This window comes from Puma concolor, chromosome B4, assembly GCF_028749965.1.
Source record: "Puma concolor isolate L17-30 chromosome B4, mPumCon1.1.hap2, whole genome shotgun sequence".
Lineage (NCBI taxonomy): Eukaryota > Metazoa > Chordata > Mammalia > Carnivora > Felidae > Puma > Puma concolor.
The window spans coordinates 23,110,249-23,137,436 of record NC_141673.1 but is presented as its reverse complement, the minus strand read 5'-3'; the positions used below and the strand labels follow the sequence as shown (position 1 = coordinate 23,137,436).

General features: G+C 38.8%; 1 long non-coding RNA gene and 1 pseudogene across 1 annotated transcript in view; both read right to left on the bottom strand.

The window, feature by feature from the left end:
• Window positions 1-27,188, bottom strand: part of LOC147578962 (uncharacterized) — a 115,223-nt gene that overhangs the window by 25,769 nt on the left and 62,266 nt on the right. The gene's annotated exons all lie outside the window — the stretch shown is intronic.
• LOC147578963 (BBSome-interacting protein 1 pseudogene) lies at window positions 12,555-13,010 on the bottom strand (annotated as a pseudogene).

The window sequence follows — 27,188 nt, the reverse complement described above, 5'->3', positions numbered from 1 at the left end:
TTCCTCAAGCCTGCCTCACCTTCACAAAGTGGCTCCTGGAACTCCAGCCAGCATTTTCTCATTCCAGATAGGAAGAAAGAAAGACACAAGAAACAAAGAGAGGATACCAGATAAGCCATTGCCCTTTTTTTTTTCTTATTATTAATGTAACTTTACCAGAACACCCACCTAATAACCTCTCCTTATATCCACTGGCTAGAATTCAATCATATATCCTTCCCACCTTCTGGGCAAGCTGGAAAATCTAGCATATTTTAGCTAAGCATGATGCATCTCTAATAAAATCAGGATTCCATATTTTTAAAAAGGAGATAGGGGATACTGTCTTGCCCAATTTATCAAATACTAATATCAGATACTTAATTTCTACAATAAACAGAGGAGTCATCTTGAAAAAGATGACTGTCATAGCTTGCTAATTACCTTTGTGCCCACCTAGAAATTAAAATCTTTCTCTTAGTTCTCCAGAGTGGTTTATAGAGATTATCTTCTTAAAGAGGCAACCCTTCCATTGGTATCTATTCCACCCTGCCAGGACTCCAACTTGGCTTTTGCAGACCAGGTCTTCATTCAGCTGACTACACAGATGATTCCAATTATTCCTCACTGGCCTCTGTAGGAGGAAACACTTCTCAGAACCCTATCGTTAGGATCACCATTGCTGCTGGATGGCCCCAGGATCAGAACCCTGCCTGCCTATTGCCTCTACATAATACATACTGTAGAATTGATATTTGGGGAACCTTTTTTGTTTTTCACTTAGAAAATTTTCTAAGAATCCTTTAAGCATTCATTAGCTCTTTCAGGCTCCCAGGGAGCAATTTTGGTACATTTCACCCTAGCCATCAACTTCTGTGAGTACCATTCCAAGGACTAATTTACTAAATGGTCCCTCAGTTGCCTGAAAGACTTACACAGCTTCAGAAAGTGCCTGACTTACTCCCATGGAGTGGCCCATCCACTGAGAAGATCTAACTGCAAAAAAAAAAAAAAAAAAAAAAAAAAAAATCATAGAATTCCTGTTGTTGCTAATTATTTTCTAATACTACTTGAGGAATGGGTAAGTATGAAAGTCAGCAATTTGTCCTAAAAACCAAATGTGTAGCCACCTGGGACAGAGCCACAAAAAAACAGATACATACACATACTCCACATCTTTCCCTCTCGTCCAAGTCAAATGCTTTCCTTTTGTTTTCTAAATAAAATAGAACTTGCATCCACTATGAGAAAGATAAGCCTTCAATTTTGGTTTGAATTTTTTTTTTCCTCCTTCATGGAAATGGCTCCATGAAGCTTTCAACTTGTCAGATATAATCTGTTTTGGCCACACAGTCTTGAGGGGGTGACAGCCACAGAATCTGTGGTGTCAGATGAAAACTGCACAGAACGCAAAGGCAAAGGCATCACAGAGGTGATGAACATGAAGTTCCCCCTCTCTGAGAAGGGATGAACAAGACAATGGACCTGGAAGGAGCAGTTGCAACAAATGACATGGGCCTCTGTGGACAGAGTGTAGCCCAGAGCCTCAGCTGGCCATGTGGACAATTCCCTAAGGCTGCATGTCCTCACGTCTCTCTTGTCACTCCCACTGAGACATTTTGGAAAGAAAGCCAAATCATCCTTCATCAGGGTATGCTGATTCAGACAGACAGCTAAGCTGAGATGGCTTTGGTGAACACACTCTATGGGATGAAATGAGTTCCCCTGTGGTCTGCTGCCCTGTTGCTGTTAAACTGAAACCAGAGAAGCTCAGAGTTGCTAAGAGATTGTCATCTTGCTGGGGGAAGAATTTACACGATTGGCGCCCTCAGGCAAGTAGTGCTGAATCTGTCAGTATTCAAGATTGTGTAATTTTTTCAACTATTTCTTTATTTTAGCCTATGTAGAGTACAGCCTTCTCTTCGCACTCACGGAGTGGGCATTTACAGCACTGTCAGTTCTGAAGAAGAGCTCAGCTTGCCTACCAGAGGTGTGGGTTCAAGGGGTGACCTAGGGGCAAAACTGGGGAAAGAAGGCAAACTGGCAGCTCCGAGAACGGACAGGAAAAGCATCAGAAAAGAGATGAGCTAAGGCAATAGTAGAAATGAGGAAGTCTTCCTAGAAACTGGGAGTCATGACAGCTAGGGTCTGAAATTTGCAGAGCAGTCCAACAGTGAGTTTTGCACTAGGAATAAAGGTCAGATTAAATGGCAGGGCAGAAACAAGATGTATGTAGGTTGTATGTTGCTCAATGTGCCCTTCTTCTTTTCTGCTAATCAGAAAATTAATGTCCACATCCCCAAATGATGGAGCAGGGGCTAATGTAGGCCTCACACACCTTTGCCGTAACTTGTGGGATCAGAGGAACATCTGATTCAAACACAGCAAAATCACCAGCAGCCATCTGATTCGCTCTCTCTCTCTCGAATTAAAATAAAAGATACTTACTGATTGCAGCTAGTCAAATAGTGTTGGGCACTAGATCTCTAAAGTCATAGAGAATTGGGACCAGAGTCAATGCCACAACAATCCAAAGTCACATGCAAGCCAGAGTCATGGGAGAGCAGAAATGATGAGCCTTTGAAGGAAATGGGTATGGAAAGGCAAACTAAGATATGCAGGGAGTAACAAAAGTGAGAGCCCGTATGATCCCAGAAAAAAAAAAAAAAGGAGAAGTGGGGAAGGTAGCTGTCTGACGGTTTTCCAGTTCCCAAGAGGTATGAATCTTATTCCCTCAGTTGAGTTCCCTGAGATCCCCTACATCCTTATAATATAACCAAAAGCCTTGATCCTGTGTAGCCCCTGACACTCAACATACATCTCATTGTTGTAACAAGCCAGTCATCGCAGACAGATTCTTTGGATTGCAAAGAACAAAGACTCACTCAGGCATCCCTAAGAGAGAGTGAATTATCATAAAGATATACAGAGAAGCTTCTGAGAACCAAGACAGGTTAAGGATGAGTTTGTCTCTGTTTCTCTGTTTCTTGTAGAGCCTTCACAGTCTGTCTCTGATGGTGCCTCTGTCCCTCACAGGGCCTTGCTCCATTCTCCTGTCTATACCAACTGGTTTATTCTTTCCCTCCACTCTGCAAAGCTTTCCTCTACCTCAAAGATTCTGCATCCTCATAGCTTTTACTTCTTCATAACCTCAGTCTGTTAGAACTCTTCATGACCCTACCTTGCCTCACAGCTTCTCTTTATAGATTCCTTCTTCTTCAGATCTCACTGCTAACAGTATTTTCTAGTTCAACTTCAAAACAGAGAATATGATTAGCCATGCTTATCCTTTTGCACCAGGTCATGGGTTGGCCAGCCTCTGGTTTGACTATTCTTGGATCAAAGCCCAACCCTTTTATACAACCAGCTCCAGAGTCCCACAGTACAAAACATGACAGTCTAGGCCTGCCTATTTAGAATGGGCTCTAAGCAAGCAGATACCATGACAGACATTTTTAATATGCCAACCCCTCCTTGTCACAAATATCTTTGATACAGCCCACTGTCTTCCAAGAAGTAGTTAATTATGTGATAAAGCAAACTACCTTGTGATATTAACAATCACAATATTAACAACTAACAATCATGTTGTAGTTTTTTTCTTTCCATTTTTCAAATTTTCTAAGTAATATGTCTTACTTTTATAATCAGGACTATCACATTATGTATTAAGAAACAGATATAGGGGCGCCTGGGTGGCTCAGTCGGTTGAGCGTTCGACTTCGGCTCAGGTCACGATCTCACAGACCGTGAGTTCGAGCCCCGCGTCGGGCTCTGGGCTGATGGCTCAGAGCCTGGAGCCTGCTTCCAGTTCTGTGTCTCCCTCTCTCTCTGGCCCTCCCCCATTCATGCTCTGTCTCTCTCTGTCTCAAAAATAAATAAACGTTAAAAAAAAAAAAGAAACAGATATAGCATCATTCATATAAAAAGTATACATTGATGGGGCGCCTGGGTGGCGCAGTCGGTTAAGCGTCCGACTTCAGCCAGGTCACGATCTCGCGGTCCATGAGTTCGAGCCCCGCGTCAGGCTCTGGGCTGATGGCTCCGAGCCTGGAGCCTGTTTCCGATGCTGTGTCTCCCTCTCTCTCTGCCCCTCCCCCGTTCATGCTCTGTTTCTCTCTGTCCCAAAAATAAATAAAAAACGTTGGGAAAAAAAAATTAAAAAAAAAAAAAAAAAAAGTATACATTGAGCATCAACCATGTACCAGGCTCTATGCTAAACACTGCAAATATAGCAGTGAATGTGGGGGGGGGTTGGGAGGGGAGGTGGGGGAAGCTTTCATCATGAAACATGGATGATCACATAATTTATCAGCAAATCAGGACACTTTTGAGAGTGAAAAGGGGGTGTTATTAATAATCAGACCAGGACAAACATGAGACTATGCTGAATAAACCAGGACATATGGCAAATGTTGCCACTTATGTATGGCAGCTAACAGTTTAACATTCCTGTGTATTTGAGCAGAAGACTACCATATACAAGGCCTTAGCTCTCTTCTCAAAAATTAATTTCTAGGGGCACCTGGGAGGCTGGGTCAGTTGAGCGTCTGACTTTGGCTCAGGTCATGATCTCACAGTTCGTGGGTTCGAGCCCCACACCGGGCTCTGTGCTGACAGCTCAGAGCCTGGAGTCTGCTTCAGATTCTGTGTCTCCCTCTCTCTCTGTTCCTCCCCTGCTCGTGCTCTGTCTCTCTCTCTGTCTCAAAAATAAAGATTAAAAAACATTTTTAATACAAATTAATTTCTAAAATCAAGAAATTCAGGGAATATGACAGGCAGGTATTCGAGGACTGGGAAGACTTTAACCATCCACATCTCAGCACCCTCATCCTACACTTTAGAAAACATCCAGGGCTCAGGGGCGCCTGGGTGGCGCAGTCGGTTAAGCGTCCGACTTCAGCCAGGTCACGATCTCGCGGTCCGTGAGTTCAAGCCCCGCGTCAGGCTCTGGGCTGATGGCTCAGAGCCTGGAGCCTGTTTCCGATTCTGTGTCTCCCTCTCTCTCTGCCCCTCCCCCGTTCATGCTCTGTCTCTCTCTGTCCCAAAAATAAATAAATGTTGAAAAAAAATTTTTTTAAATAAAAAAAAAAAAGAAAACATCCAGGGTTCCAGGAATGGGTAGAGAAGGGATCTAGCATTGATTGATCACTTACTAGATGCCAGCTACAGGGTTGGATACTTTCCATATGTAATCAAAATTAATCTCATGACAACTCTGTGATGTGGGTATTATTATACCCATTTTGGTGACGAAGAAACAAAGGCTCAGGGAGTTCAATTACATGGCCCAAACGAACACATCTAGTGTTGGGACTAAAACGTAAATCTAGACAACTCTACTACCTCTAGCCACCTCTCAAAATTAAATTTGAGATCTTAAAGTACAGAAACATTATAACCCCTAGTGTCTCCTAAAGTAAATGTGAATAGTGATGCAGCTGTCATAAAAAGTCAAGTTTTAGTGGTCATTTCTTCCATATTACCAGTTTCTCAGCTTATGCCAAGCAGAAACGGAGAAAATGAGCTTAACTGGATGCTGTTTCTTGGAGCATTTCTCATGGTCTCATGTAGGTGGTATCTGAATTTGCCATGTAATTTGAAAATGAAATTTTTGAAGGCAATTAAAAGAAAACTACTGAAGAGTGGGGTTAGCCCAGGAAAAAACACCCAACATGCTGAAAAGCATTTGGAACTAATTTCCTATCAGTTGAGTCAAAAGAGAATAATTCCAGTGATACCAGATTGGTTAATTAGAGAGAGATGTCAAATTCTATTTTGACAAATATCATCACAGGTCAAATCTCTGTTGACTTTAATGGGATTTGACCTGTATCAACTTTCTCCAAATCATGAAAGAGTTTAAAAAGTAGATTCGCTAGGAGGATTTTGCTGTTTGTTTGGGCCTTTCCAATTGTTACAGTCTATACATATTGCCAAATTAAAGGCACTCTGAATCAAAAAGTCACAGAGGGGAGAAAGATTCTCAAAAAAAAAAAAAAAAAAAAAATCACTTCTAAGATGTTTTTCACTGCCCCGTGCTAGCAAAAATCATTTACGGACTAACATTAAAAGAATGTCAAAAAAAAAAAACAAAACAAAACATAAAAACAGCACAGAAAATGAAATTGCATCTGTGATTTGTTTCATCTCTGCTTCAGATCACAATCGTGCATTTTGGACTAAATGTCCTTAGAGGAGTCGCACTGTAGATACTGCAATTGGAAGACCCCCTTGTGACATAGAAAGTTTCTTTTTATCCTAACATCTCTCCTGAAACAAAAGGACCTTCACAATGATATGTTTTGAAAATGTTGCAATTAAAGTTCAGGCTTATTTCCTTATTGTACTTAAAATTTGGGAGATGAGGAGATGGAAGAAGTTTGATAAGGAAAGGAACTTTAAGATTTGAATGTTTAGGTTCAGAACAAATAAAATGGGTAATTTCATCTAAGGCAAAAGGAAAACAAGATCCTTTTGTTCCAAATAGGTAACTGATGTATCCATTCCATGACTTGCACTGTTCTTTACCTTTTGATCTCGGGGCTGCAATTCAAGCCAATGTTTTAAAATACTTAAGGTCTTTATACTCACTCAGTTTCTTACATTAGCTGGAAAATACAATCTTCTTTCGTGTTGTGTAGCTGATAACAAAAACTGGCTACTGCAAGAATGCCCCCACCGAATTCACAGTTGGCTTTGCAGAGCTGAATTGTATAGAAATAAATGTAACTACTTACTGTCTTGCTGAATTATGGATTTTAGAAAACTGTTTAATAATGAGGAAAACACTTCAGACAGCTTCTATTGAATTTTGCATGCACAGAAAACTAATGTGAAACAGGAACTGATAACAGATTTTGTTGGGAAAGTTAAATTGTAATTTTATGATCATTTAGAAGTGGGAGATAGCTTCACAAGGACAAACCCCACAATTATCTATATGTTAGGTGTCTTGGACGTGTGTAATTATATTTTTAAGCAGTCAAATTCTTCTTTACCTGCAACGTTATAACTTTTGATACTTCAGGGTCTTTTATTTAGTTTCTCAATCTACAAAAAATAACAACCCTCCAAATGTTTGCTACTTCAATTGCTCAAATGTTCAGGAGACTGGATTATCACCAGAGTCACTGATTATAAATTCCTCAGATGTATTCATCTCTGTATCTTCCAGGAAACTTAGCAAAGTTACAGCCACAAAGCAGACCCTCATAAATGTTTTCTCACTTATATTTGAAGTCATATGGCAAACCTACAGACTCACAAGAATTCTGTTTATTTGTTACTTTTAAATTATTTATCCACTTAGATTTGCTGATAGTTCACTAAATGTCACTTTGCAAAGTGACTAGGATAAACCAAGTACAGTCTTCGTGCTGTGGCAGCTCCCAGTCTAACGTGAGGGAAACAAATAAGGAAACCAAGAAATCATAAGATTGTGTGTGGTAAATCCCAAGCATGATGGAAACATATCAGAGAAGCTCCTAACTTATTCAGAGAGAAGGACCCAGAGCTTTGGTGGAAGTGATGTCTAACCTGAAACTGTATGCACAAGCAGTGAAAAGAGAGGGGAAAGAGTGTCTTGGCAGAAGGAAAAACATATTGCAAAGGTCAAGACTTAACAGAAAAACCATGTTTTGGGGAACTGCAGACAGCTCCGAGTGGCTGGAGAATAGAGTGTGCAGTGAGTAGGGGCAAAGGCTGGTACTGAGGTGGAAAAAAGGGAGGAATTTTGGAGAGTGTTGGGAACCAGGCTAACTCATCCTTTACATACAACCCAGAATACACATTTTGGATATCTCTGTGTTCTTTTCCATTGCAATGAGTTTGGACTTACCCTAGCCCCCAATCACTAGGAGACATTACTAGGGCCAAGAGAAACAAGAATATGCTTTAAAACTGAGTCATATAATTCAGAAACTATTCTTTGATTCCAAACGGTTTCAGCATATGGACACAAACACATAATATACTTCTTTTCCTTCTTCCACTCTCCCTTCCTTCACCTCTCTTAATCCTCACTAAATTCTGATCCTAAGTATGTAAGTAACTGTATGAAAGGGGGAAATTGTGTAAGGCAAGATAGGTATAAGAGGATATTAATTTTGAAAAGGTAATTGTGGGTACACTCTACCCAGAAGTCTACCTCTATGAGCCCCCAAACTATATTTTAATAATCAAATCTCTCTGTTCTATATGCTGAATCCACATGGAATTTTCAATAAGCTTTTGCCAAATCATAAAACATAAACACTAATATTGCTTTTTCATCAAACTAGATATACCCACAATAAGTCTTTGCTCTTAAGCAAATAAAATGACCTGACCTCTCCAGTGAACAGATTAATAAAACATACCCAAACCTTTACATTTTTTCATACCATTTTATCCTAATTTTTACTTCCAGGAAGTTAAGTTCAAGAAATAAATAAGGACATGCACAAGATATGGCTAAACATCATCACATTTTGAAGACCATCATGATGAACATTACAATGACGAAACATGATCAAAAAATATTCCCATCATGGCCAATTTCTAGCTACCAACATGAAGTCACTGAATACAGAATTAGGAAGAGACACACATATTGGCTCCAACAACACCACTACAAAGAAAACACATGGACACATCTTACACACACACACACACACACACACACATTAGAATTAGTCTTGTGGTCTTCCAAACCGCCACAGGATCCAGAAGGAAAAAAGTGGATATTGTGAGCACATTGATGTTCTAGGGTGTTCTCTTTCAAACCTGGCAAATCCAACAGAGTTTTCTTTTTTTTTTTTAATTTTTTTTGTTTATTTATTTTTGAGACAGAGAGAGACAGAGCATGAGTGGAGGAGGAGCAGAAAAAGAGGGAGACACAGAATCCGAAGCAGGCTCCAGGCTCTGAGCTGTCAGCACAGAGCCTGACGCGGGGCTCCAACTCATGGAACACAATATCAAGACCTGAGCCAAAGTCAGACGCTCAACCGACTGAGCCACCTAGGCGGTCCCCAACACAGAATTCTCTTAAACAAAGAGAATTATCTCCCTAAAAGAAACTCTACCAATAGCTTTAAAAAATTTATTTGTTCTCACTTATTCCATACATGATACACAGATATAAAGAAAAATAAAATTATTTCTGAGTCATTGGTTTGGGAATTTTTTACTTTCTTTTGGTTAATCTATATTTTCTAATTTTTCCATAATAAATACTGATTGCTTTTATAATAATAAAAATTATTTTTATGTTTGTGTGTGTGTGTGTCTTCCTTGAATAATTCTTACAAATTCTTCTTATATTAATCTAAGATGAACGGGAGAGGCAGAATACACAATCATTTGGTCGCCAGGTTTCTGGTCATTCCCAGCACCTGTGACAATCTTCCTTCATCTTTATTAGTTTCTCTTCATTTTGTCTTAGAAACCTTACTTGGCATTGACTGGCAAAGTTCCTTGGAAATCTACATGTTCTTATAGGTTTCCCTTTACACCACTGCCTCCTCCAAATCTGTGCCTCAGGCAAATCTGATTAATGTCCTCTCAACTCCTCCCGTGGCCACTGGTTAATGTCAAAAAATGGACATACAGTAATTCTTCAAGGAAAATATTTTTTCCTGATTTCCTCCATTAAGTTGTCTGAAGAAGAAAAATACTTTAATAAAAAAAATTGGTAGTCAGTTCTTTGATTTTCATCTTCCATCTCATTTCCATGATCTGAAATTTAATCCTCAGGGTACATAAGAAGGTTTTCTCCATCTATGAAAATGCAGAGGTTGAGAGGATCATTCAACTGAGAAAAATACCTTAAATGAGCAATGTGCATGAGTGTACTTCTAAAATGTAAGGCTAAATAAATATAAGGTATTATTACAACATTGTAGTATATCTAATATTCATTTGTACTTAGTATACATGAGTTTTCTAGGAGAGGTTGTCATTTGTGTACAAACTTCTATTTATTTTAATATCATCCTTCAGCATAATGCATTTGTAATTGATTGCCCTTAGTATTAGAATAATAAAAATTTTCATTTACATTTTTAACTGGAATAAATTAATTGCAATTCTTCCTAATTGTCTGCTTATAACCCAAGTTATTTTTCAAAGTGGATTCTAAAATAACAAACACATAAATCCAAATTATTCTACTGAAGGCAAAAATAAAGCATGAGAACAAAATTATAAGCATTTTAGAGGACGTTTGACACAACTTTATTAACACTGTGATATTCCCCTACATATCAGGTAACCTCATCCCAGGCCTGAGTGCTTTGTCAGATAACGAAGGAATATTCACCGAATTGAAAAGAAATGGAGTACGACATTAGATTACAACTTTCGTATACAGGAGAAGTACATCATAGCAATGCCTTTTCTTCCTTTTATCTGCTTCCCCTTTCCCTTCAGGCAAAAATATAAATGAAAAATGCCTTCTACCTTCAATCAAATACAAAGATAAAATGCCGATTGCCTGCCTGACTGCTTACAATGGAGGTGTAACAAATGTTAATCTATTTCTGTGGCCAACAGAGAGGGGGAGCTGGGAAGAAGAGAAGGGGATTTGAAGAGCTTTTCCTCGGTGGCATTTCTGAGACTTCAAAATGCTCTTAGAAGCTACTTAACAACAAAATCAGTTGATCCCATTGTTGTGGCTCAGAATCCTGTTTCAGTATATCAGCCGAGTGAGGAGGCTAAGGTGTTGGAGTGGTATTAATACATTGCCCATGGATATTTCCAAAACTTTTAATTACAGCACTTTAAAGAAGCGTTATGAACATCCTCCAGCCTGCCACAAGCCGGGCAAGGCTCACCACTGCGAAAATCAAAGCCCAGATCTTGACCTCAGAGGATCCCACCAAGTTTATTTCTGAAACTAACTCTGCTCACCTTTAATTTCAACCCCTCTTTATGGTGGGAGTATGTATAGGAGACCCTCTCCCTTTCATCCTGGATTCCATACCATAGGGAAGGGGGCTCCCCATTGTGCTGTTTTAGTATCTAGTCGTACTCCTTTGCTGCAGCTGCCGGTGTCCAGTCCTGAACACTAACACCCACCAGGGCAGCCCTGATCCACAACCATCACCTCTGAGGGTTCAGATCCCACTTGGTTCTTGGTTGAAAAGAGAAAGAAAAGGAGGAATGTGACAGAGAGCATCCTTCCTTTTTTCCTGCGATGGTTAATTTTAAATGCCAAACTGACTAGGCCATGGTGCCCAATTTTTTGCTCAAACATCAGTCTAGATGTTGCTATGAAGGTATTATTTAGATTAACATTTAAGTCAGTAGACCTGGAGTAAAGCAAATGGACCTCTATAATGTCAGTTGTCCTTATCCAATCAGCTGAAGGCCTCCAGAGAAAAGACTGAGGTCCCACAAAGAGGAAGGAATTCTGCCCCCATACTACCTTCAGGCTCAAACTGCATCATCAACTCCTACCAGAATTTCCAACCTGTCCGGCTGCCCTACAGATTTTAGACTTTCCAGCTCCCACAATTGCATGAGCCAATTCCTTAAATTCCTTAATTCCTGTTTGTTGTGCTTGTCCTATTGGTTCTGCTTCTCTGAAAATTTCTGACTCATACACTTCCCCAGAAGATTTCCCCTCTTATGGGACAGCATACAGGGCCTAAAAGGTGAACCTGTTCACTCAGGATCCCAATTGCCTCAACAAATGGATCATCCAAACCTGCAAGGTACAGGTTGTGAAGCCCAATCATGTGACTCCATTCTGACCAGCCTCTGGATCTTTGACACTGACCCTAAGGCTTGAAAGGAAATCAGTAACAAGAGACCTTGCCATATTGCTGCTTCACACTCAGTGACCAGGGGACTTTGGGTCTTCTCCAAACCCAAGGAGATATTCTCCTTCTCTCTCCCGCCTTGGTCACTGCTCCTGAGGATAAATAGCTCCTCCGTTTAGCGAGAACCTATCATCTGACAGACTATGGAACTAGTAAGTAGGCCACTTCTGGACACATGTCTGTATCCACCATACACTTCATAATGATTGATCCTCAATATAGACAATAAGACCAAACTGTAGCATGATTCCATTTCTCTGCTTGCCTTGGAATGAACAGGAGTTTGGACAGGAAAACACACCCAGTGTCTACCTTGAGGTTTTTCATTCTCTCTGGCTGTTTAGTCTGAACTCTGGGCTGTTCTCTATAGGCATAAATCAAACTCTGGAATCATCCTTCTAAATTCATTAATAATTCGGAGTCCTGACTCTCCAAACCAGGATGTCTTCCTGATCTATACTCTTTCCATGTGGCCTTAATGTGTGTTACTATTCTTCCTCATTTAAGAGCAAAAACCAGTTTTTCATATGCTTTTTTGAGAGGGAGGGGATAGTTCAAAGTTTTTTAATTGCTTATGTTCAATACAAACCAAAGCATCTAAATTCACAATACAACTTTCATTAGTCTTGAGTATTTTTATATTATTTATATGAACACTATCAGTTTATTAACACCTACTATCTTTAGCATACACATGCAAATTATTTTCTAGCTATTGCTAATAGTAAGTGAGGTAGGGTATTCTATAAACACTAAATTATCAGGGCACCTGGGTGGCTTAGTCAGTTAAGCCTCCGACTTTGGCTCAGGTCATGATCTCATGGTTCATGAGTTCAAGCCCTGCATCAGGCTCTGTGCTGACAGCTCAGAGCCTGAAGCCTGCTTCGGATTCTGTGTCTCCCTCTCCCTCTGCCCATCCCCTGCTCATGCTCTATGACACTCTCTCTCTCTCTCTCCTTCAAAAATAAATATTGACAAAATTTAAAAATAAGTAAATAAACAAAATAAAAAAATAAATGCTAAATTATCATTCAATGAGTTATTTGCTGCTGTTCCTTTTCTGCCCTTTCTTGTTGGTGAATTGTATCTTGGGCCACTTGCTGCATTTTCTTCAGTTTTTCCAGGCTCAGAAATTTTAAGGGTTAAAGTTTGGGTTTACAAAGCACCATTGCAGTTATATCTTCCACAGACAACTTGATTTGGAAGAATTTTCTGGAACATTGACTTCACTTCGCCATATCTGAATTGCTGGATACAGCTAAGTTTTTTCCTGAAATTTCTCCTGGTCTTTTTCATGGGAATGTTAGGCATCCAACCTGGTGTTACCAAGATGACTGACAGTTCTTGACTCAAGCTTACAAGAGGAAAGATTCATCTCTTCCCAGGTGGCTCCAGTTTTGTTTTGTTTTTTATTTTTTAATGTTTATTTTTGAGACAGAGAGAGACAGAGCATGAACAGGGGAGGGTCAGAGAGAGGGACACACAGAATCTGAAGCAGGCTCCAGGCTCCAAGCTGTCAGCACAGAGCCCCACGCGGGGCTTGAACTCACAGACCATGAGATCATGACCTGAGCCGAAGTCGGATGCTCAACCAACTGAGCCACCCAGGCACCCCAGCTCCAGTTTTTCATATGCTTTGTTTCCCTATTCTCTCTTTACCATTTTCCCTTTCTTTGTTTAGTCTCCCTCCAATATGGATTTGACCTGAATTATTCCAGTAACTACATTTTCCTTCTATTTCACATTTGCTCTATAGACCAAAATTCAATATATTTCTTTTCCATTCACTGTATTCTGGATTTTTTTTTCTCTTACACCATAAGTTAAGGGACAACCTGGGAAAGTTTGAATTACAAGTAGCCAATTGGCTTATCTACCTCATCTATACTTATTATTTTTATTCACACAAATAGGGCACCAAAATTCTCTGGGAAATCAGCTGTGTACTGTCCAGGTACAAGAAAGAAGTTGTGTAAGATTTCCTGAGAGATTTAAAGCTATCATCATGGTAACTTAGAAATAACCAACCGCAACTGTTCCATGGAGGACCAAGACTCAGTTAATTACCACTACTAAATTAATCCAAGAGACTCTAACCAAATGCCCAACTGAGTTGTAAAAATAATCACTAAATAACCAAAAGGACTTCCAGAAGACAAGAGAGCATCACTTGGACCTGCCTATAATAGCAGAGGCTGAATTTCTCCTTTCTGGTTTCCTTCTAGTTCACCGGAAAGCTGGTTATCCCTAAGGAGAAATGGAAGGAAAAGGATTTCTGACCACAGGATCATCACCCAAAAGTGAGGCTCTCCTTAGAGAGTGAGCCACACTTCCTGGAGAAAACACAGCAGCCCATGAATCATGAAATAGAAAAATCTGCAGGCTAACTGATGACTTGGCCTCAGAAAGAAAAGGAATCATGGGTAATCACCCTGGCCTGGCAAAATGTATGAAGCTTTCCTGACAAAGCTAAAAGTAGAATTTAATGTCCAGCAATGCAAAACAATTCTTAAAAATGCAAAATATAGACATGATCTGAGTTCAAATTCTGACTTGCCATTTACTAGATGTGTCATCTTGCTGAGCTTATCTAAGCCTCAGTGTGCTTATCTGTAAGTGGGAGTAATCATAGAATTGTAGTAAGGATTAAATAAAAATAAATAAAAATAAATAAAATAAAAATCATCTAAATTAAGTACTTAATTAAATAAGTTGCACATGGTACATGCTCTTAAAATATCATGACTGACTATTATGTACGAAAGATCCTTTTAACAGTGATCCCATGCACCAACCACTCCCAACTTGTGCTGAGAAATTTGGAAAACAACTGTATCATCAGAAAAAGCCTTGGGTTTTAAGATACTTCTCAAGGACTGGTCAAAAAACTGAAAGAACTGAGGGTAGCATCAGTGTAAGAAATTTGAAAGATGAAAGAGGAATCAAAATCCAGGAAGTGAGGAGCTGGTGTTATTAGATGGTGTCAGAGAATGGGTTTTGGCTTTTTGAGTGACTGTTTAAGATCTCAGAGCAGGGCACCTGGGTGGCTCAATCTGTTAAGCAACTGACTCTTGATTTCGGCTCAGGTCATAATCTCACAGTTGGTGAGTTCAAGCCCCACATAGGGCTCTGTGCTGACAGCATGGATCTTCCTTGCTGACAGCACAGAAGGATTCTTCCTCTCTCTGCCCTTCCCCCGCTTGCACTCTCTCTGTCTCTCAAAATAAATAAATAAAAACTTAAAAAAAAAAAGATCTCAGAGCAATGGATACCTGGCCAGAGATAAGGCTGGTGTATGGGAAAACCCACTGTGCATCAGTAGGAGAATGAAAAACATATGGTAGTCTATTCATATGATGGAATACTACTCAAAAAAATTTTTTAAAAGTACTAGGGGCGCCTGGGTGGCGCAGTCGGTTAAGCGTCCCACTTCAGCCAGGTCACGATCTCGCGGTCCGTGAGTTCGAGCCCCGCGTCAGGCTCTGGGCTGATGGCTCAGAGCCTGGAGCCTGCTTTCGATTCTGTGTCTCCCTCTCTCTCTGCCCCTCCCCTGTTCATGCTCTGTCTCTCTCTGTCCCAAAAATAAATAAACGTTGAAAAAAAAAATTTTTTTAAGTACTAAATACACAACACTTGTATGAATTGCAAAAATATTGTGAATAAACGAAGCCAAGTACAAAAGTATATACTGCATGATTCCATTTCTATGAAGCTCTAAAAGAGTTAAAACTAATCTAATGACAACAGAAAACCAAACAGCAGTTGTTTCTAGAATGGAGATGGGGGATGGGATTGACAGGAATAGGGAATTTGGGGAGTAAAGGAAATGTCCTGTGTACTGTTTTGGTGGTAGTTTATCAAAATTCATTGAACTGAGCTATTTGTATTTTACTATATCCTATTATCACTCAATTAAATACAATATAATGAGAGCAAAATAAAGATGTTTCAGATTAACAAAGACTGAGACTGAAAGAATTTACCATTCACAGGCCCTCCTTGAAAAAGGTACTAAAGGATATTCTCTGAAAGAAGAAAATTAAATGAAAAATGAAAGTAAATGAAGCAAATGAAATGAAATGAAATGAAATGAAATGAAATGAAATGAAAAAATGAAAGTAAAGAAGCAAAAGGAACTAGGGAAGCATGAAGAATGCATAAAAGAATGCCAAAAATATTCACTCACCTTATGTGAGTATGGTTTTTTTATGTTTGTTTATTTATTTACTTTGAGAGAGAGAGAAAAGGAAGGAGGAGCAGAGAGAGAGAGAGAGAAAGAGAGAATCCCAAGAAGGCTCCACACTGATGTATTTAAGAGAGAAATATATATTTGACTAAATATATTTGACTAAATATGACTAAATATATATTTAACTAAAAATATTACTATGTAGTGATAAAATGAATAATGTTTTCAGAAATATATAATCATCTTATACCTGTATATACTGAATACCATAGCTTTGAAATATATAGAGGGGCACCTGGCTGCCTCAGTCATAAGAATATATGACTCTTGATCTTGTGGTAATGAGTTTGAGCCCCATGTTGGGTACAGAGGTTACTAGATAGATAGATAAAATATATTTAGAAAAAACTCACAAGTAAAAATGAACAAATCCATAATCATTGGGGAAAGATTTTAACATCTTACTATAAATGCTATATAAAAAGCAGTAAGAAAAGAAGCATAATTAGTACCAGAACAATTAGCAAACTTCACCAAATGAACTACAACTTATATCCTACACCAAAATTTAAAGAATACATTTTGTTTTCAAGAACATATGAATAATTTACCAAATATTGACAGGATACTTGCTCACAAAGCAGGATTTAATAAAGTCAAAACATTCTGTACCATACAGACCACATTTTGTGACCAAAGTACTATAATATTAGAAACGAATAGTTTAGAAATAAACCTCAAAACCATGAATGTTAGGAAATTTTAAAATATCTTGTACATAATTTATAGGACTGAAAATAAATCATAAAGGACAGTATCACTATTCAAAACTGAATAACAATAAAGGTACTACCTATCAAAATTGTTGTATGCAACTCAATACTCAGTACAAAGAGATAATTGTTGCCTTAAATGCATATACTAGATAAGAAGAGAAATCAAAAGGCTATGGCTTCAGCATCTAACTCAAAAAATTAGAAATTGAAAACAGAAACCCAAGTTAAGGAGTAGAAAAAAAGAAATGAAAATGAAAAGAGCAGAAATCCATCATATAGGAACAAAGAACAAAATAAAGAGGGTCAACAGGACCAATGCCTGAGTCTTTGCAAGGATCAAAATGAAGCCAATCCTCTAACAAGACCAAATAAGAAAAAGAACCAAGGTACATTGATCATATTAGACTTTAAAAAAGATATAAAATTACAGATACATTAGAAATGTAAACTGTCTTAAGAGAATGCTTGAACAACTTGATGCCAATAAATTTGAAACCTAAAAAAAGGCATACATTTTTCAAAAACAACATTTGAATTATCAAACTCTCATAAAAAATATAGAAATCCTAAACAGACTTATGATTACTAAAGCACTTGAATCAATAACTAAAAACCTATGATCTACCCTCCCTCCAAAAAAAGGGCAACAATGATTGCACAAGTAGATGCCACACCTACAAGGAACAAGTATTTCCTAATTTATACAAATATTACCAAACATATAGAAAGAGAACTCCCCAACATGGAAGCCAATGAAAATGAAAACACAACAACCCAAAACCTCTGGGATGCAGCAAAGGCGGTCATAAAAAGGGAGTATATAGCAATCCAGGCCTTCCTAAAGAAGGAAGAAAGGTCTCAAATACAGAACCTAACATTACACCTAAAAGAGCTGGAAAAGGAACAGCAAATAAAGCCCAAAAACAGCAGAAGAAGAGAAATAAAGATTAGAGCAAAAATCAATGATATCAAAATCAAAAAAAAAAAAAAAAAAAAAAAAACAGAACAGATCAATGAAACCAGGAGCTGGTTCTTTGAAAGAATTAACAAAATTGATAAACTCCTAGCCAAATTGATCAAAAAGAAAAACGAAAGGACCCAAATAAGTAAAATCATGAATGAAAGAGGAGAAATCACAACCAACACTGCAGAAATACAAACAATAATAAAAGAATATTGTGAGCAATTATATGCCAACAACTTGGCCAATCTGGAAGAAATGGACAAATTCCAAGAAACATATAAGCTACCAAAACTGAAACAAAAAGAAATAGAAAATTTGAACAGACCTATAATCAGTAAAGAAATGGAATCAGTAATCAAAAATGTCCCAACAAACAGGAGTCCAGGGCCAGATGACTTTCCAGAGGAATTCTACCAAACATTTAAAGCAAAGTTAACACCTATTCTTTTGAAGCTATTCCAAAAAATAGAAATGGAAGGAAAACTTTCAAAGTCATTCTATGAGTCCAGCAATAATTTGATTCCAAAACCAAACAAACACGCCACTAAAAAGGAAAAACTACAGACCAATTTCCCTGATGAACATGGATGCAAAAATTCTCAACAAGATACTAGCAAACCAGATCCAACTATACGTTAAAAGAATTATTCACCACGATCAAGTGGGACTTATTTCTGGGATGCACAGCTGGTTCAATACCCACAAATCAATCAATATGATACATCACATTAATAAAAGAAAGGATAAAAACCACATGATCCTCTCAATAGATGCTGAAAAAGCATTTGACAAAATACAGCATCCTTTCTTGATAAAAACCCTCAAGAAAGTAGGGATGGAAGGATCATACCTCATCATCTTAAGGCCATATATGAAAGACCCCCTGCTAATATCATCCTCAATGGGGAAAAACTGAGAGCTTTCACCCTAAGGTCAGGAACACAACAAAGATGTCCATTCTCACCACTGTTATTCAACATAGTGTTGGAGGTCCTAGCCTCAGCAATGAGACAAAACAAAGAAATAAAAGGCATCCAAATTGGCAAGGAGGAAGTCAAACTTTCACTCTTCTCAGATGACATGATACTCTATGTGGAAAACCCAAAAGACTCCACCAAAAAGCTGCTACAACTAATACATGAATTGAAGGATATAAAGTTGAAGGATATAAAATCAATGTACAGAAATCAGTTGCATTTCTATACATCAATAATGAAGTAGCAGAAAGAGAAATCAAGGAATTGATCCCATTTACAATTGTACCAGAAACCACAAAATCCCTAGGAATAAATCTAACCAAAGAGGTGAAAAAATCTATACACTGAAAACTATAGAAAGCTCATGAAAAATATTGAAGATGCAAAAACAGGAAAAACATTCCATGCTCATGGATTGGAAGAACAAATATTCCTACAATGTCGATACTACCCAAAGCAATCTACATATTCAATGCAATCCCTATCAAAATAACACCAGCTCATTCTTCACAGAGGTAGAACAAACACTCCTAAAATTTGTATGTAATCACAAAAGACCCTGAATAGCCAAAGTAACCCATAAATGAAAATCAAAACTGGAGGCATCACAATTCTGGACTTCAAGCTGTATTACAAAGCTGTAATCATCAAGACAGTATGGTACTGGCACAAAAACAGACACATAGATCAATGGTACAGAATAGAGAACCCAAAAAGGGACCCACAAATGTATGGCCAACTAATCTTTGACAAAGCAGGAAAGAATATTCAATGAAAAAAAGACAGTCTATTCAGCAAATGGTGTTGGGAAAACTGGACAGTGACATACAGAAGAATGAACTTGAACAACTTTCTTACACCATACACAAAAATAAACTCAAAATGGATGAAAGATCTAAACATTAAAACAGGAAGCTATCAAAATCCTAGAAGAGGAAACAGGCAAAAACCTCTTTGACCTCAGCCACAGCAATTTCTTACTTGACATGTCTCCAGAGGCAAGGGAAACAAGAGCAAAAAATGAACTATTGGGACCTCATCAAAATAAAAAGCTTCTGCAAAGCAAAGGAAACAATCAGCAAAACTAAAAGGCAATGGATGGAATGGGAGAAGATATTTGCAATGACATGTCAGATAAAGGGTTAGTATCCAAAATCTATAAAGAACTTATCAAACTCAACACCCAAAAAACAAACAACCCATTGAAGAAATGGGCGAAGGACATGAATAGACACTTCTCCAAAGAAGACATCCAGATGGCTGAACAGACACATGAAAAAATGCTCAACATCAGTCATCATCAGGGAAATATAAATCAAAACCACAAAGAGACACCTCCTCATACTTGTCAGAAAGGCTAAAATTAACAACTCAGGCAACAACAGATGTTGGCGAGGGGGTGGAGAAAGAGGAACCCTTTTGCACTGCTGGTGGGAATACAAACTGGTGCAGCCACTCTGGAAAACTGTATGGAGGGTACTCAAAAAATTAAAAATAGAACTACCCTACAACCCAGCAATTGCACTACTAGGTATTTACCCCAAGGAAACAGGAGTGCTGATTCGAAGGGGCACATGCACCCCAATGTTTATAGCAGCACTATCGACAATAGCCAAAGTATGGAAAGAGCCCAAATGTCCATCAACTGATGAATAGATGAAGAAGATATGGTATATACATACAATGGAATATTACTCGGTGATCAAAAAGAATGAAATCTTGCCATTTGCAACACCATGGATGGAACTAGAGTGTTTATGCTAAGAGATATAAGTCAGAGAAAGATAAATATCATATATTTCCACTCATATGTGGAATTTAAGATACAAAACAGATGAACATCTGGGAAAGGAAGCAAAAAATATGTAAAAAGAGAGAGGGAAACAAACTATAAGAGACTGTTGAATACAGAAAACAAACTGAAGGTTGCTGGTGGGGTGTTGGGTGGAGGGAAGAGCTAAAGGAGTGAGAGGCATTAAGGAGCACACTTGTTGGGATGAGCACTGGGTGTTACATGTAAATGATGAATCCATTCTATTCCTGAAATTTTATTCCTGAAATTATTGTTATACTATATGTTAACTAGGTTGGACTTAAATTTAAATAAATAAATAAATTTTATTTTTTTTTTAATTTTTTTTTTCAACGTTTATTTATTTTTGCGACAGAGAGACAGAGCATGAACAGGGGAGGGGCAGAGAGAGAGGGAGACACAGAATCGGAAACAGGCTCCAGGCTCTGAGCCATCAGCCCAGAGCCTGATGCAGGGCTCCAACTCACGGACCGCGAGATCGTGACCTGGCTGAAGTCGGACGCTTAACCGACTGCGCCACCCAGGCGCCCCTAAATAAATAAATTTTAAATTTTTTTTTTCAACGTTTATTTATTTTTGGGACAGAGAGAGACAGAGCATGAATGGGGGAGGGGCAGAGAGAGAGGGAGACACAGAATCGGAAACAGGCTCCAGGCTCTGAGCCATCAGCCCAGAGCCTGACGCGGGGCTCGAACTCACGGACCGCGAGATCGTGACCTGGCTGAAGTCGGATGCTTAACCAACTGCGCCACCCAGGCGCCCCTAAATAAATAAATTTTAAATGGAATAGAATAGAAACCCCAGAATTAGACCCACAAAAGTATGGCCAACTAATCTTTGACAAAGCAGGAAAGAATATCCAATGGAAAAAAGACAGTCTAACCAATGGTGCTCGGAGAACTGGACAGCAACATGCAGAAGAATGAAACTAGACCACCTTCTTACACCATTCACAAAAATAAACTCAAAATGGATAAAGGACCTGAATGTGAGACAGGAAACCATCAAAACCCTAGAGGAGAAAACAGGAAAAAGCTTCTCTGACCTCAGCCGCAGCAATTTCTTACTTGACACATCCCCAAAGGCAAGGGAATTAAAAGCAAAAATGAACTATTGGGACCTCATGAAGATAAAAAGCTTCTGCACAGCAAAGGAAACAAGCAACAAAACTAAAAGGCAACCAACAGAATGGGAAAAGATATTCGCAAATGACATATCAGACAAAGGGCTAGTATCCAAAATCTATAAAGAACTCACCAAAACCAAATAACCCAGTGAAGAAATGGGCAGAAAACATCAATAGACACTTCTCTAAAGAAGACATCCAGGGGCGCCTGGGTGGCGCAGTCGGTTAAGCGTCCGACTTCAGCCAGGTCACGATCTCACGGTCCGTGAGTTCGAGCCCCGCGTCGGGCTCTGGGCTGATGGCTCAGAGCCTGGAGCCTGTTTCCGATTCTGTGTCTCCCTCTCTCTCTGCCCCTCCCCCGTTCATGCTCTGTCTCTCTCTGTCCCAAAAATAAATAAACGTTGAAAAAAAAAATTAAAAAAAAAAAAAAAAAAAAAAAAAAAAAAAGAAGACATCCAGATGGCCAACAGGCACATGAAAAGATGCTCAACATCGCTCCTCATCAGGGAAATACAAATCAAAACCACACTCAGATATCACCTCACGCCAGTCAGAGTGGCCAAAATGAACAAATCAGGAGACTATAGATGCTGGCGAGGATGTGGAGAAATGGGAACCCTCTTGCACTGTTGGTGGGAATGCAAACTGGTGCAGCCACTCTGGAAGGCAGTGTGGAGGTTCCTCAAAAAATTAAAAATAGACCTACCCTATGACCCAGCAATAGCACTGCTAGGAATTTACCCAAGGGATACAGGAGTGCTGATGCATAGGGGCACTTGTACCCCAATGTTTATAGCAGCACTTTCAACAATAGCCAAATTATGGAAAGTGCCTAAATGTCCATCAACTGATGAATGGATAAAGAAATTGTGGTTTATATACACAATGGAATACTACATGGCAATGAGAAAGAATGAAATATGGCCTTTTGTAGCAATGTGGATGAAACTGGAGAGTGTGATGCTAAGTGAAATAAGTCATACAGAGAAAGACAGATACCATATACTTTCACTCTTATGTGGATCCTGAGAAACTTAACAGAAGTCCATGGGGGAGGGGAAGTGAAAAAAAAAGGTTAGAGAGGGAGGGAGCCAAAACATAAGAGACTCTTAAAAACGGAGAACAAACTGAGGGTTGATGGTGGGGTGGGAGGGAGGGGAGGGTGGGTGATGGGTATTGAGGAGGGCACCTTTTGGGATGAGCACTGGGTGTTGTATGGAAACCAACTTGACAATAAATTTCATATTAAAAAAAAGAAAGTAAACAACATACTACTAGAATAAAAGAAAGAAAGAAAGAAAGAAAGAAAGAAAGAAAGAAAGAAAGAAAGAAAGAAAGAAAGAAAGAAAGAAAAGAAAATCATGGCATCAAAAAAAAAAAAAAAAAAACAGAAAAAAAGAAAGAGAACTCCCTAACTCATTATATGAGGCTAATGCAACCTTATTGCCCAAAGTGGAGAAGGATAGTACAAAAAGAGAAAATTACAGGCCAAACTCACTCATGAACATAAATGTAAAAGGGCTAAATAATTTATTAGCAACCAAATTCAGGGAAGTATTTAAAAATAAATACCCCATGACCAAGTAAAGCTTATTTCAGAAATGCAAGGATGATTTAATGTTAGAAAATCAATAAAAGTAATATGCAACCCTAACACATAAAAGGAGAAGACATAATCTCAAAAGATACAGAATAAGAACACATGAAATTTAACATCTACTCAAGTAAAAATTCTTAGCACCCAGGACTGAAGGGGAACTTTCTTTACTTGATAAAGAGTATCTATCAAAAAACTTCAACAAATATCATGATTAATAGTTAAATGTTTAGAACATTCCATTTTTAAAAATAAGGATGGCCTTTAGCATTGTATTCAGCCTTTTCTTGGATGTCCTGGCTAAAGCAAAAAGACCAGGGGGGAAAAAAGATGTAAAGATTAGACAAGAACAATCAAAATTGTCATTATTCACAGATGATACGATTGTCTGCATGGAAAAATCTATGAGATTATATAAAGAAACCATTAAAGGCAATAAGAGTTTGGTGGATACGAAATAATGTACAAAAATCAATAACATCTCTATATATACCAGCAACACAAAATTAAAAATATAATTTAAAAATCATATCAGTCACAGTAGCAACAAAAAATATAAGGTATGTATATAAGAACATAGCTGACAAAAGACATTCATTAATATTATAGAAACAGTATAAAATTTTATTGAAGGGTGTAAATTTTTAAAACCTGAAAAAAATGGAAAAATGCAGCATGTTAATGGGTAAGAAAGACTCCCATTTTTTAAAGATAGCAATTCTCTCCAAATTAATCTGTAAAGTCCATGCATTGCAGTCTGATCTTCCTAGAAGGTGTTTTGTAGACCTCACCAAGCCAATGCTAAAACTCCTATGGAACAACAAAGAGCAAAGAATAACCATGACAATTTTGAGGAAAATAAATGAAAAGGAATGCACTTCAGAAGATATTATTTTTTTATAAAGTTGTTTCATAGAGCACAGTGAGACAGTGGACAATTATCCACAAGATAGAAAGTCTGGAAACAGACCTAGCTTTCTGCACTGGAACCTAGTGTGTAACAAAAGAAGCCTTAAAAATTAGCGGGAGGGGCACCTGGGTGCCTCAGTCCATTAAGTGTCCAACGTTGGCCCAGGTCATGATCTCACAGTTCATGGGTTCAAAGCCCTACATCTGGCTCTGTGCTGACAACTCAGAACCTGGACTCTGCTTCAGACTCTTTGTCTCTCTCTCTCTCTCTCTCTCTCTGCCTCTGCCCACTAGTGCACTCTCTCTTTCAAAAGTAAATAAATGTTAAAAAAACAAATTTAAACTTAGTGGGAAAATAGTATAATCTGTTTTTCTCACAATATAAATAAAATCATTTTAAATGGTACATCTATTAACACAAACTGTTGGCAAGTATGTGGGAAATGAAAATTCCTAGGTGCGCGCACAGGAAGGCAGAGTACCTAGTAAATTTGAAGTGCTGTTCACTCCGACTTGGCACGTCCACCCTCTGTTCTCTACCTGAGAGAAACCTTGGCACATGCATGCAATGAGAGTGCACACAAAGTCCACTCTACTCTTTGTGAAAAGAAACAACCAGAACAAAGTGCTCATCAGAACGGACTATAAAATGTGTGGTGTATTCATAAAATGGAACACTTCAGGGGCGCCTGGGTGGCTCAGTCGGTTAAGTATCCGACTTCAGCTCAGGTCATGATCTCACTGTTCGTGGGTTTAAGCCCTGTGCTGGGCTCTGTGCTGACAGCTCAGAGCCTGGAACCTGCTTCAGATTCTGTGTCTCCCTCTCTCTCAGGCCCTCCCGCACTCATGCTGTCTCTCCCCCCTCTCAAAAATAAACATTAAAAAAAATGGAACACTTCAAGCCATTACAATAAACTAAATCTTGATAGAAAGCTAATGGAAAAAATAAAATTGCAAAATGATTTGCACAGAATATACAGGTTTGTGTATGTACACTTACGTAAATTTTTAAACACACAAAAAATACTGCCTGTTAGTAAAAATTAAAAAGCAAGCATGGGAATGATACCCAACTCATGTCAGGATGTGGAGTTTTCTTCTGCTATTTCCTTTCACAATATGAGGTAAAAATATAAAATGTGAACCTATGGTTCATAAATTTGGGCAATAGTACATGAGTGCCTTGATAAATTATTTACTGTACATATTTGTATGTTTGAAATAGGTGAGAATAAGCCTCTGAAGAAGTAAGTAAAGAATCATCTGTGGGAGGCCTGGATGGCTCAGTCGGTTAAGCATCAGACTTCTGCTCAGGTCATGATCTCATGGTTCGTGAGTTCGAGTCCTGCATTGGGCTCTGTGCTGACAGCTCAGAGCCTGGAGCCTGCTTCAGATTCTGTCCCCAACTCTCTGCCTTTCCCATGCTCACTCTCTCTCTCAAATATGAAATTTAAGGGGCGCCTGGGTGGCGCAGTCGGTTAAGCGTCCGACTTCAGCCAGGTCACGATCTCGCGGTCCGTGAGTTCGAGCCCCGCGTCAGGCTCTGGGCTGATGGCTCGGAGCCTGGAGCCTGTTTCCGATTCTGTGTCTCCCTCTCTCTCTGCCCCTTCCCCGTTCATGCTCTGTCTCTCTCTGTCCCAAAAATAAATTAAAAAAACGTTGAAAAAAAAAAAAAAAAGGAAAAAAAAAAATTTAAAAAAAAAAAATATGAAATTAAAAAAAAAAACATTTAAAATTTTTTAAAAAAAAGCAATCATCTGTACAGATGTGACTAAGACGATCTGAGAAGGGCTAAGGTCAATTAAGGTAAAATGAAGGTGAATTCAGGTGGGCAAAATGGAAGGGTAACTATGTGAACTGAGACTTAGAAAGATGGGAACCAGACAGCTGGAACTTGCCAGAGGTTCTGTTCTCCTGTGCAGGAGAGAGAAGCTGAGAGCTCTGCCCCTTTTTTCTGGAAAAGGAATAGTTCATTGGACCTCACCTTAGAAATCTTTATAAGCTCATACTCCATCAAAAGTCTTTCCCTCCCTTTTCTCAATTCCATGTTTAGTTAGCCACCTCTGGTATTCATTCAGCTTCCCAGGTACCCTAACACTCTACTAGGGGTAGTCGGGATGACATTCACAGGAAAGGAAAACTCCTGCCATTGAAAGTATGATGGAGGAATTATGGCTTGGCCTTTGGATTAGGATCCAGAAAATCCCAAACTCAACTCCTGTTCTACCAATAGCTGTCTGACATTGGGCAATTTAGCTAAACTCTCTGGGCCTCAGATTCATCATCTTCAAAATGAATAGAACAAGAATACTTGCTTCACCAGGTTATTCTGAAGTTTAAATAATATGATATATACAAAGAGGTTAGTACATTGCCAGTCATATAGTAAACGCTGAATGGACCAGCAACATCAGCATCACTTGGGAACTTGCTAGAAATAAAAAATTCTCAGCTCCACCCCAGGCTTACTGAATCAGAAACTGTAGGGGTGGAGCCCAGCAATCTGTGTTTTTTTAACAAGCCCTCCAGGTCATTCTGATGACACAAAAGTTTGAGAATTACTGGGTTCAAATAATCAGGACCTCCCTTAAAGCTGAGGTAAATTAGCCTCCTCTCCATGGGTTGCATGGACACCCAAACGAAATTAATTGTGCTTTTAGGAAAGGGGATGGGCAGTGCTAGGTAAGCCGCCAGATGTGCACTAACATTCCTTGAGTATTTACTATAAACCAACCTTAGGTTAACTACTTTGCAAACACTGCATAACCACCAACAAGGCAGGCAGTATTTTTATATGCATAATAGATTCAAAAGGTGAAGCATAGAGGGTGCATGCAACTTGCCCAAGATCACACAACTAACCAATGACAGATTAGACTCTAGAGAGTGCCTTCTAAGCCACACTACTACAGGGGTTTTTCTTTTCAAAGTTTCCCTGCTTACAAAATGAAGGGCTATCTCCTATGACCCTCATCTGGCCTGGAGGAAGCCAGCTGCCCTAGGTAACATCTGTAGCTTGCCTCACTTTACAGGTAAGGAAACTGAGGCTAAGAG